The sequence below is a fragment of the Diuraphis noxia genome, unplaced genomic scaffold (assembly GCF_037042655.1).
Source record: "Diuraphis noxia isolate RWA-SAM2 unplaced genomic scaffold, SU_Dnox_SAM2 contig0006, whole genome shotgun sequence".
In the NCBI taxonomy this organism is placed as follows: Eukaryota; Metazoa; Arthropoda; class Insecta; order Hemiptera; family Aphididae; genus Diuraphis; species Diuraphis noxia.
The window spans coordinates 1,944,001-1,956,871 of NW_028301716.1; the positions used below are offsets into that span (position 1 = coordinate 1,944,001).

Sequence of the window (12,871 nt, forward strand, 5' to 3'; positions counted from 1 at the left end):
ATAATAATTTTTAGTGATAATAGGCGAAAGCCGGCGGCCATGTTTGCGCGAAATCTGCTGTAAATTCGGATGTTGCCGACATACCTGTCTTATTTGTCATGGGAATATCATAGTAATTTACATTTTTCAGCATATTATTTACCACTATCTAATCCAAAATGATAATATTTTCCAGGATGAACGTCGCACAAATTTGTTTGTCTTGGAGTTTTTAAAAATGATCTAGGATCTTTTGGAATATTTTCAAATTCTGGTATTTGCCTTTGAATTAATAATAATTCACCTAAGCCTGTATGAGTTATTTTATTCCTAACAGCCCACTCTCTTAATTGATCAGTTATTGATGTTTTTTCAAAGTTGGCACTGTAGTTATTTGAGTTTTGGTTGTTTAATGAAGTAGTAGAATTAGACCCATCCAATAGGGATAATGTTTGGCAAACAAAATTATTATTTTCAGAAGAAATTTGAGATGAAATATTAAGTGGAATAACATCATTTTTCTTAAAAAGTGTATCATTTGGGTAGATATTGTTAGATAATGTATCTTCAAAATTAAATTGAGTTTGTGCACTTGAAATAATATTGGAACTAACGGGTAAAGTAACAGATGTTGTATTATTGTGTTTTCTTAAATGATCTAAAGAATTAAGTTCCTTTGATAAACAATTTTTTTTTTTCTGAAACCGTTTCTTGAATTATCCATTATATTATATGAGTTATACCTAACTAAAATTAAATAATACTATCAAGACAACAACACTACCTATTTAATTTAACAAAAGCTTATTACTAGCTTCTCTGTTCTATTACTTATAAGTTATACCTAGGTTTATTATTTAGCTACATAATTACCATGAAACCAAGCCTATATAGGCATGGATAACAATCAATATTTTCAGAATATCTTGCTCAATGACAGTGATTATTTAATATTTGGATTATGTATAGGTATGGCTATATGGATTAATATTTTATTATTTATTTATAATATTATGTATTATGAATAATTATATGAAATTGAGTCTGTATTAGTTGATACCTAGATTATATTACATGTTATACCTATAGGCAATATTCACTAAATATAAAATTACAATATATAATTATTTATTATTTATAGGTATTAAAATTATGATCAATGATGTTTATACTTACATACTTTAAACGACGAATGACAAAACTATTAAGCTGTATAATATTGTTAAACGTTGGTAAATTATTATGTTATTATTTACATACTTTTAACGACAAACGGCCAATCTATTATAGCTCAATATTTGTTAACCACGTTGGACAATGATGCTTTTATTAACATACTTTAAACAGCGAATGTACAAACTATTAAGCTTTAAGCACTATATTGTGAATAACGTATTCAACTTAAAATGATCGTTCAATATTTATATACGAAATTATAGTATAGTATGAACTATCCGAGTCGGAGTGACGAGTGATGGACGACGGACGACGATACTGTATAATATCATAGACATATAAAACAGCTAGATAGCCGACTGTGAATTACATTCCCATAAGAACGTTGAAGTCGCCATATGCCAACCAGTGCTGCCAAATATTAAAATTAAAGAAAAACTAGTTACCTGATAAAAATCAACCAGATTTCAACCAGAAAAAATTTTAAATGACTATCACTATATATTCAACCAGATATTTTTCAAACATTGGTAATATAAGAAGTAAGAACATATTTAGTATATTTATTTATTATAAAATGAGTGTACTGCACTAGTGCTTTTAATTTAAAAAAAAACATAAATATATATAAATAAATTTACATAAATGCTGGTATAGATCATCAAGCATTTTAGTAATTTCAGATACTTCTTTATCTACATTACTACTACTATAAACATCCATTGTCCCAATAAGTTTAACAACACTCTGGGAATTTAAAATTATGGCAACATTTCTTGTTTCTTTTTAAGCCTGAACGAATATGTAGAAGTGATATTAACATTGGCGATTTCATTCTATTCCTCGACTTGTTCTTGACAATGTTCATTTGGCTGAAGATTCGCTCACATGCAGCGTTAGACCAGGGCAAGGAAAGTATTGTCAAAGCCAAATCAACAAGATCTTCAAATGGATTATTACCACCAGCATCAGTGAAATTATTAACTTCAGACCGAAATTCTAACGCAGATTTAGTTTTTTCCCATTTGTGTAAAACAACATTTATAAAATGCAATGAAATGTTCGATATATTGCACATGGCTCATATAAATTGTGGTCATGGTGGTCGAAACCGAATGGAGCATTCAATAAAACAAAAATACAAAAATATTACCAGGGATATAATTTTATTATATTTACAGTTATGTGAAATATGTAATAAAAAATACGCTCATCCCAAAAAAGGTTTAGTAATAAAACCAATTTTATCTAAAACTTTTAATTCTGGTGCACAGGTCGATCTGATAGATATGCAAAGTAATAAAGATGGTGATTTTAAATTTATCTTGGTTTACAATGACCATTTTACTGCTATGGACTAGCGTCCCGCATTGTCTAGTTCACGGTCAACTAGGTACCAGCCGAACCAAGATAGGGTAGGGTGCGACCAACTTTGTAATTATAAGAGAGAAAGCATTTCGTGGAAATCATTAACGTTAGGGCAACACGAAATCATGTGGTTAGACGACCATAAAAGATCGTTGATAGGTGTGCACAGGATGTGGGGGTTATGCATCAATACAAAAGTTACAAGAAACAATATCATAATGTAATATTATAATGTATATTTTTTACATAATAATAATGTTAATAATAATATAAATTATCGAGGACTGTAGCTGCATGGGATGCGCATTTAGCTCGTACGTGGGCGAGTGGCATTTCCGTCAATCTAGATAACCATACCACATCCGTGAGAACAGCGACAAGAGCAAGTAGACTATGCGGAGTAGAGGGTAGCACTATATAAGAGACCCCGAAACGGCCTGTATTCAGACGCGACTTGACCAGACTAGCCAGAGCACCTTCACGCCAGTCTGTTGTTTAATTTAATTTATTGGACTTAAAAAATTTCTTATGAACAATATTTTGAACTTAGAAAATATTCGAGTCAAACCGAATTAATTCTAATCATTCAGAATACTTAACTTACATTCAGCTTTCATGTTATAAATAAATATATGTTTTACCACAATAAATAAACAATTAATCTAATTAAGAAGAATTCTACGTTGTGTAATTAACTCAAGAGTCACCTTCCAAACATCATCCTTGACTACTGATACCTGTAGGCGACGTGATCACTACATTACTAAGTTTGTTTCTTTACGACCTTTAAAAACAAAAACTGCAAGCGAAGTTGCATACAATCTTATAGATATTTTTTGTATATTTGAAGCTCCGTGCATACTACAATCAGACAATGGTAGAGAGTTTGTGAATCATATTATAAATGATTTAGTTCTAATGTGGGATGGTTTAAAAATTGTACACGGGAAGCCACGTCATTCACAAAGCCAGGGGAGTGTTGAGCGAGCTAACCAGGACATCGAAAAATCATTTACGCTTGGATGGAAGAAAATCAGTCTAAAACGTGGAGTGAAGGATTGAGATTTTGTCAATTTGCCAAAAATAGTGCTTATCATGCTGGCATCAAACAACCTCCATATGAGGCTATGTTTGGAAAAAAAGTTAGTCTTGGATTAAAAATGTCATTTTTACCCAATGATATAATTAATAATGTAAATGACGAAAATGACTTACTACGATTTCGACTTTTACCCGTAACATATATAATGAATGATATACACCTACTTCTAAGTACTTGTTCTTGATCAGATGAGAGTTTACCTTTTTTTTTTTAATTCATCAACTTTATTTTCAAATCCATACCCAAGATAAGGCTTTGGATTTAAATGATCAGTAAAATTAGTTGATTTACTAAAATTAAATGATGGTACAACAATAATTTTTTCCAAACAAGTGACAAGTGATATTAACTCTGATCCCAATTTTGTCGGGTCTGCATACTCAGATTCAAAAAGTTTATTAACTCTTTGAATTTCTCCTAAGAGAGGTTTTAAAAATAGCAAATATGCTAAGTTATGTTCATCTCTATAAAGAGTATATAGAATTTCTGCAGAATAGCACTTTTCCTTTGATCTACTAATTTCAAAATGTAATTTTAGTTCGTTCCATTGATCAATTATTCTGACAATGGCAGTTTCTATGGATAACCATCGCGTATTGCATGCTTGAACCATTTTAAGTGGTTCATGATTTTCATTAATACATTTATAAAGATCCTTATAGCGTTGTTGACGTAGTGTGGAATTTGAAAACCAATTATAAGATTCAGAAATTAGAAAATCTAAATGTCTTGGAACTGTTTCGGCACAAGCTTGTGATGTGGCCAACTAGAGTGAGTGGCACACACATCTAATTAAAATTAGATTGGGATTATCTTGTGCAGATTTGTGATTATTACACGCACTATGGCTAAATACTAACTAAATCAGCCTTTCTTGCTCGGATACTACAACAACATACCTTACAGTAAGCTTTTTCTGTATCATCCTTCATTTCTTGCAGCCAGTCCATAAATAATTTGTCCTTCTTCCACACTCGACGGAAGTTTTGTGTATATGTTGGCTTTCCCATTATTCACCTTAATATACTCGATACTGCCGTGTCAAGCAAGTGAAGTAAAACCAAAGTGCAAATTACAATTCAAAACAACATAAAATCAAAAGAAAACCAAAAAAACAATATGGGAACTCAATGATTTGTAGAGTACTAAACTGAAATAATTTTTCTTGTCAATTTATTTGGAAAATATAAAATACCAGTTTTCCAGCTATTAATCATATTTGTATATTCTTATATTTTACATGCCCCTACTACTATAGTACTAGAGTTCTATTCTGTAATATGGTAACATATTTAATAGCTTTAGAATACTACATATCTCTAGTCTTATACTCTTTATCTTAATGTGTTCACCTACAATGATTACAATAGATCCAGGTACTTATTTTTATTGTTCAAATCAAAACCAGTTTCGAACACACGGGTTAGGATATTATAATATGGGTAGAACACGATTGAGAACGGTCCTTATCGGCAGTACCTTTTTTAATAACACGATTGAGAACGTTTTTACCTGATAACTTTTATGCAACGTTGCCACATTTCCTAGTTAAAAATACAAAATAGAAATAAAATATACAATATATGTATATAAAATTACTATATTACTTTGAGTTTTTGGTTACAGAATAAATTAAATTAATTTGATAAATAAAAGTAAACAAACGGATCATTGTAAAATCAATACATTTATCACTTATTTTTCATCTTAAGGCATTTTTTCAAGATTAAAATTTTAACGGTCTTGTCGATGTGTTTTCTTCAGCTTTTCGTTTACAATTTTCCCTCAAAATCTGTCTTTCAATTTTTTGATTGTTATTACTTGCATGATTTACATGTTCGCCATTTGGCGAATGAAAAGTTTTATCTATTTCCGTTAATAAACGGCACTACAACTGTTATTGGAACATTTCCATTTCATTAATCCGTCTTTGCGTGTTCTTGCGAATAAATATTTATCATTATTTAATAATATAAGATCTTTTCCGCGTTCAGACGTTATGATTTTAAAGTTTTCCATTATACGACACTATACCATACCTACACTATAACACTACCTATAATGCGTTGTTACCGCGCTCACTGTCCACCAAACAACTGAATTTGGCAATATTTTGGTTTTACGCAGATACGTAAATCGCGTTATCGTATTTACTATCTTTATTACTAAATAAGTATATTAAGTTTTATATTTTATAGTATTGTTACTTGTTTAGTTCTGGACGTACTAATTGGTTACTAATTCAGTAATACTTGTCGAGGCCTAGCTGTTGTCATCGACGATAACTTGTACCTATGTATGTATGTATGGTTTATATGTTTATAACGGTTGTAATTTGAGCGGAAAGGCCTGGCTATGATAAAATGGTTATCGATGATACCTTGTTGTGCTATATAATAATTTATTATTAACCGTTGACAGTTTTCTGAAAGTGTTTTGTTAATCACAAGAATTTTAGTTCATTTTATAAACAAATTGTGGAAAATGCATTTAAGGTGAATTTTGTCAAAGAAATGCAAAAAATGAAATGCATCAAAATCACAGTTAAGATAAATGGCAACGTTGCTCGAAAAATCGTTCTCAATCGTTTGATTTTAAGGTACGAAATACTGTTTCTTTGATCTGCCGACAATCGTTCTTAATCGCGTTGCTAAAAAGGTAAAACGTTCTCAATCGTATACTACCGTATAATATAATTGTTGACGACGTAGTATAATAATATACATTATAAGGCAATATTTCAAAAAAAAGCGGGGGAAAAAATGAAAGAAAAAACTAGAAAAATGGCTATCAACTAGATTCTAAAATTTAACAACTAGATGCAGCAAGAAAAAACCAGATTTAGTTATAAAAAGACCAACTTGGCAACACTGAATTGCCAACAGGGCAATGTTTACATAAAAACTCAATAGATAAGATACCTATATTGATCAGTGATAATAAATAATAATTCAAATAATGAAAAATCGAATTTCTTTTCATATTCTATAGTCAAAATGTCAACTACAAATTAAATTACAAAAAGTAGTAATAAGTACATAATATACTAGATACAGTATAAATATTTATATTAATTTTGTTATCATTAATAAATATTCTTATCAACCATGCGATTTTGTAAACATTGCCCTGTTGGCATATGGCGGCTGACTTCAATATTATCCCGTAGTCGCCAGTCGGCTATCTAGTTGTTTTATATGTCTATGTATAATATACATATGCCTGTATTACTGTCGTGGTAGTGTAACTGTGTGAGTGACCCATAGACATATAAAACAACTAGATAGCCGACTACGGGTATATATCATAGGATTTACACGATTCAAACGATAAACCCCTATGCTGTTCATTGTTCAGCGAATTAACTTTAGATCTACCTCGGGTATTTTTGTAAAAAAAAAATGGTATTTTAATAATATATTAATTCGTTAAATTTAAACTGTTCGATAAGATGTAGCAAATACATTTGTACAATTTGGATGTAGGTACATAATATTTAATTAAAACACTTAACAGTCTATAAATCAACACAAGTAATTTTGTAATATAGATACCTAATAATAAATTATTATAATAATAGCTACGGTATAATGCTACATATTATATATATATATATATATATATTGTATAGAGTATAGAGTTTATATATAGTTTGGTAATTAATTAAATAATTATAATTAAACACTGGCATTGACAAATAATATAATAATATTCTTGTATTATGTTACGTACCCTATCAATATTCAAAACATAGTGTACATTTCTACTATGAGTGGTGAAATAACTAAGTAGGCAATTAATATAAAATAACATACTGAGGTCATCGTAAAAAACGTAAATAATTAAACTATAAAAGCATTGTCGCGCGTATCTTCTCGGAAAAAGTCTCTGTTACTAAGAAAGGATGTGAATCGACTAGAATAATTACACCAGGAGACTCAAATTCTGCCTTGTGCCAGATTTCACCACCACGTACGACCACCTACTGCTACGGACACGAGCATATATAAGGAAGACCACGACAAAAGCTCATCAGACGGTTAGGGACATTTAAGACACTTAGAGGCAGGTCATAAAACCACTCATTGTCATTTAAAACAATATTTCAGAGTAAGGTCGTAACACCGCTCACTAACACCTTTATAGCATATAAACTGTATTTTTGTATAAATTATTAATAACTTGTGAAAATAAAGACATTATTACATTGTAAACATCAGTATTTCATCTCTACGTTGATGTATGAATCGACGTTCAGTCGGGACGTAACAATTATCTATGAACGGTAATATATTGGATAATCTAAAAAAAAATAAAATCATATTATTCATTGATTATCCGTAAAAGATTATAAAAAAAAAAATTACGAATGTATTACCTACGATAAAATGAATACTCCTTTATCGTCTGTATCATAATATCCAGAGAGTGTTCTCAATTAGATATTCGTTATAGAATATGACTTTATTATGAAAAGGATAGCCTTAATTGAAATCACCTAATAAAATTAACTAAAGAATATGTTTAGAATATTGATCAGTATTATTAATAGAATAACTAAATTGAAGATTGAAGGACTGTACTCAGAGCCTGATTTATCAAATATATGACCCAGGACAAAATAAAAAATTGGGCCTATAATGTAAATAAAGAATAAATATATAAAAATACAATATGAATATCAAAATAATACTTTATTCTTTAAAGCAAGCACTTGTCCATAAATAAAATTAAAAATTATAAAATAAAATAATTTGTAATAAATGATTAAAAACTTTTTTTTCTGGCTTTTTGTTTGGAAAATACATCTATAATTTCATCAAAATCAATAATTGCCGTGACATCGCTTTCTATTGAAAGTATTCCTAAGGCATCCAAATTTTCTTGACCCATTTATGACCTTAATCTGCTTTTTATTCTTTTCAGAAATGAAAACTGTTGGATGCAGCTAACCGTTAAATGCTTCTTCACCTAAACATATCTTCAATAATAAGAATGCATTTAGATAGTCATCTTTTGTTTGATGTTGATGAATAACTACTCCAAGGGGAACTCCACCTACTTTAGAAATACCAAAGAAAAATGTGATAGTAGAATTACCTTGGTCGCATGAGCCACTCGAGTCTACAAAAACAATATCATTTGAGAAAGAGAAACTGTGAGCTCTTTTCATAATTGGTGTAACAATTGCTAAGGCAAATGGATTTTCAGATATTTCTAATAAACCTCCATTTTGTTGAAACACGTTTTGTTTTTCTTTCAAAATATTTATAATTCCACTATTTGTGTGGTCACCAAAATGTGTACAGAAAAAACAAAAATCACTTGCTTATTAACTATAAAATATTGGTGATTTCAAATAAAAATAAATTAAAACCACTATTTTTGTCATGTTAAAACTAAAATATTTTAATAAATATAAATAATCAGACATATAAATATTCAATTTTGATATTTTTACACTACTTTTGTGTTACGTGGAAATAAATTCCTTTATACTTTGTTTTTTATCTACCTAATCTATTTTGAATTTAAAAAAATATATGTATGAAAAATTAAATTTTGGTGCAAAAACTAAATAGGCCCACTTTTTCAAACTATAATAGAGAAATGAAAATATTTTAGTACAAGAAATATAATATCATTATTAAAGGCTCTTAATATTCAATGCATTAAATTTCATTATTAAAATCATAAACTTGATTTGGTATGGAATAACTCATCCGTTTTTTCTCACAATTAGTTATTTTTTTAAGTTTACCGCAAACAATGCTTTAAATATATTTTATAAAAAAATAAGAATATTTAATATTTTTACTTTGGGATTATCTGATTTTCTACTTTCATAAAGCATAACAGTAATATATTATATGTATACATATATATATATATATATGAATTTTTAAATAGTTATTATTACATTCAATTATAAATAAATTTGTATGTATTAATATTGTTGTGTATTAACTATTACCTAATCAAAAAATATTGATTTTCAAAAAAAAAAAATGACTCCCTTCATATAAGGATCTACATTACATAAACTCCTATAAGTTAATTCATTAATTCATTATAGATAAGAACCTAAATATTAGGTAGGTATTTTTGAACTAGGTATTCATAATTGTAAATTAAAGAATGTTTAAGATACCTATATTAATAATTATTAATATTGGTATATCATAAAATGTAATAAATATAAATTATAATACATATATGTACGTAATATTTTTTTTAACATAGAATTAAGTTACTAAAACACCATATGGAATATGATTGTTATAATTTAGAATACCTAAATTAATACAAGTCTCCATTTATCAAACATTTGATAAACCTGTCTTTCAGTTGGATTTAATTGTGCATTGGCCAAAACTTTTATATATTCCATTTCATCATCCAAGTCATTGAGCGTGGTTAATTTTATTTCATGATAGGATTTTGCTGCTGCTGGAGTCATACCAGTATTAAAATAGTTAGTAAAATCGTTTTGTACTTCATTGCTAACTCTTAAAAAGCTATATGCTTCTGCATTGTGGACTTTGTGGGAGTGCATAAAATCAATCTTTTAAAAACACAATTAATAATACAATTATTTAGTGAAATATTTTTTTTTTTCAATAGAAAATAAAATGATTGGGCAGTTTTGTACGATGCCTACTATGATGTGTGTCCATTAAATTAGGTAAAAAATAAACACCTAACTAAATAATTTAAAATTAACAAATACAAGAATTGAGAACATACTTGTACTTCGAAAATTAATCCTCTTTGTAGGTATTGATCTCTCCTTCTGGTATCTATTGTATCTTTTTTTATAACTATTTTTATAAAAGCTTTGCAGTTTTTGTCCCTAGTCCTATTTTTTTCTTCAAGATGATTCTTACTTTTATTTTTTGAAGAATGCTGACACACATAGTCTTTTCTATAAGCATAGTTAATTTTATTTGAAAATGTGGTTTTTACAATCCAATTAGTTTTTGCGGAGGTCGAAAACATATGAACCCATTCATCACATGCATTACTGTAAGAATTTGATTCGATTTCAATTTTAGTTCGAATAGTAACACTGAATTCATCAGTACTTATTACATTTTTTTTTTTTATAACAGTACAGTTAGAATCAAAATTTAAACAGTTCAATGTTGATATTTTAATTATTTTTTAACACTTATTAAAAAAAAAAATAAATAATTTATAGTCATGTTCATCAAATAAATTGTTATCTTCATGATAATATAACCTATTTGTGTTTATAACAACTTGATAATTTTTTAACTAACTTGTAAAAATCAATTATTTATACCTATATTTTTTATAAATAAACTGCAGGGCTCAGATATTTAAGACATTCCATGTACTTTTCTATCAATCCAATTTATATATTCTATCGAATCAAGTAAACTATTTTTTACTTGGCATAATAATGCATAATACTGCAAATTGTATGGTTTTTAATTCTTTTACAAATATAAATGCATATTTCTGTATATATTTTATATATTATTATTATATATATAATATAATATATATTATTTCTAATGATAACAACTGATAGTAAATTAATTTCGCGCCCAATTCAAATAGGCCAATCAGAAGTATGAATTTAATATCGTGGCTAGTTTCCATAGATAATATATAGAGGATAGGCTATTCCAATACCTACAACCCATGGGTTTGCGTGCCAGAAGAGCCCCAGACTAACATTGTTTATGGTAACCTGGTTATCAATGGTTACGTTATTCTGTTATCTTGTCAATGTACGAAATGATGAAATTTGAATTATTAAACATTTTACTGAGTAGTGAGTACACAGTACACTATTCAATTTTATTAACTTTTGTGGTAGGTACAGTACAATTAATAATACATGGTATGATCGCAAAAGTCCATATATGGTTCAAATCTGCGCACACGTAATTTGCTTACCCTTACTATCATAGGAATTGTCATTAAATTATTACTGCTATGTATAAGACAGCATGTTATGACACGTACCGACCGTCAAAAAATTATGAACATATATTTTTGTTTAAATCGTGGTAAAATTTAAGTATAAAATTCGTATAATTATGCTTAAAAAGTTTCAAAACACATGAATTATCTATATAAATTTCTTGATTTATGTTTATTTAATATTTTATAATTACTAATTAGATATAGTTATAATCAGGGTTCCTATTATATTATCTGAGTTAAATCCTTATATAGGTTAAATTCAAATTAAATAAAAATTTTATATTTATTAAATCCTTAATATAATAATATTATTCTAAATTATAATTTAAATACATCAAAGAAAAACATAATCGTGACCCGATAATCACTAATCAGCTATGAAATCAGTGTGACCATCTAGTGATGATTTTGTAAAATATACCAAAAACAAAAAATTAAAATATTCAATATTCCACTGTCGGGTGCATTTGTGCGGAAGAAAGCAAGGAAGATTTGCATTTCAAATGGAATTGAGCAAATGGTGAATTCAGATGGTTGGTTATGGAGATTTTAAAAATGATATAATAATTCTTGTCAGGTTTTGAGCGGCGAGGCCAATTAAGTTGCAGATAGAGACATAAACGAATGACTTAAAAAGTCCGTTCAGTTGAAGAAATCATAAAGTAAAAATATTGATGAGAAGATATTAAATTTAAAAACACTGGTTTTTATAATTTATTGCTCGACCGTTCAACGGATTTTAAAGGAGTGAAGTAACATAGGGGAATAAAGAAATAAAAGAGATTGACCGTTTTGTTGTGCTGCAGTGTTATTGGAGTGCTGTAATGCTACTGGATCAGAAAAACTCAAGATTTGGGTGATAGGTAAATATCAAAACTTCTGATGCTTTAAAAACGTAAATAGGCTTATCTTCCATTCGAAAAAACTACCTAATCAAAAAAGCGCAACGTGTAAGAAATGACTACCTATAACATAATTTTAACACATTTTTCAGTACCACTGGCTAATTTATTCTCGTTCTATTGTAAAATCATGAATCAATTATTTTTATCATGTATGTATTATTTTCCAGAGTATGGATACTGTTGTCATTCATAATAAAAATAATTAAATAAAATAGTACAAACTAATATACTTATTTATAATCATTTATTTCAAAAATGTGTTTAAATTGTCAAGGCATTATAATGAATAATTCATTATCCTAACAGTTCCTAATCTTGTATTCTTAATCATTCTTGTGTGTATACATACTACAAAAATTAATATATTTCATGACTAACTATA

The 12,871-nt window shown here is 28.3% G+C and overlaps 1 protein-coding gene across 4 annotated transcripts in view; it reads left to right on the forward strand.

Annotated features, from left to right (window-relative positions):
- LOC107169618 (uncharacterized) overlaps window positions 1-12,871 on the forward strand; it is a 37,441-nt gene that overhangs the window by 15,562 nt on the left and 9,008 nt on the right. The window contains exons 1-2 of one of the 4 annotated variants that reach the window (XM_089229968.1): window positions 9,822-12,104; window positions 12,162-12,447. The exons of 2 other annotated variants lie outside the window; for them this stretch is intronic. The gene's annotated coding sequence lies outside the window, so the exon portion shown is untranslated. Of the gene's footprint in view, window positions 1-9,821; window positions 12,105-12,161; window positions 12,448-12,871 lie in introns of those variants that run through there. One more of the 4 variants, XM_015519419.2, reaches the window with a different exon arrangement.